Source organism: Terrapene carolina, unplaced genomic scaffold (genome assembly GCF_002925995.2).
Source record: "Terrapene carolina triunguis isolate 2854851 unplaced genomic scaffold, T_m_triunguis-2.0 Scaffold285, whole genome shotgun sequence".
Classification (NCBI taxonomy): Eukaryota; Metazoa; Chordata; order Testudines; family Emydidae; genus Terrapene; species Terrapene triunguis.
The window spans coordinates 54,920-55,519 of NW_020664636.1; positions in this window are offsets into that span (position 1 = coordinate 54,920).

Consider the following 600-nt stretch of genomic DNA (forward strand, 5'->3'; position numbering starts at 1 on the left):
CAGCCCCCTGTCTTGCTGAGCCAGACACTCCCGTCTGCTCCAACAAAGACCCAGGGTCTGAATTACTTGCCCCAAAGCTGCAGGTTTACCTGAAAACAGCTCACAGAAGTGTGCTTGTCTTTAGCACTCAGATGCCCAATGGGGTCTAAACCCAAATAAATCTGTTTTACCCTGTATAAAGTTTATGCAAGGTAAACTCATAAATTGTTCTCCCTCTATAACACTGATAGAGTATGTATTAATACCGGGGGAGCAAACAACTGTGCATATCTCTCTGAGTTAATTAATAAGTAAAAAGTGATTTTTATTAAATACAGAAAGTAGGATTTAAGTGGTTCCAAGTAGTAACAGACAGTAAGTAAGTCACCAAGCAAAATAAAATAAAATGTGCAAATCTATGTCTAATCAAACTGAATACAGATAATCTCACCCTCAGAGATGCTTCAGTAAGTTTTTTTTCCTCAGACTGGACACCTTCCAGGCCTGGGCACAATTCTTTCCCCTGGTACAGCTCTTGTTCCAGCTCAGGTGGTAGCTAGGGGATTCCTCATGATGGCTCCTCTCTCCTCTTTGTTCTCTTCCACCCCTTTATATATCTTT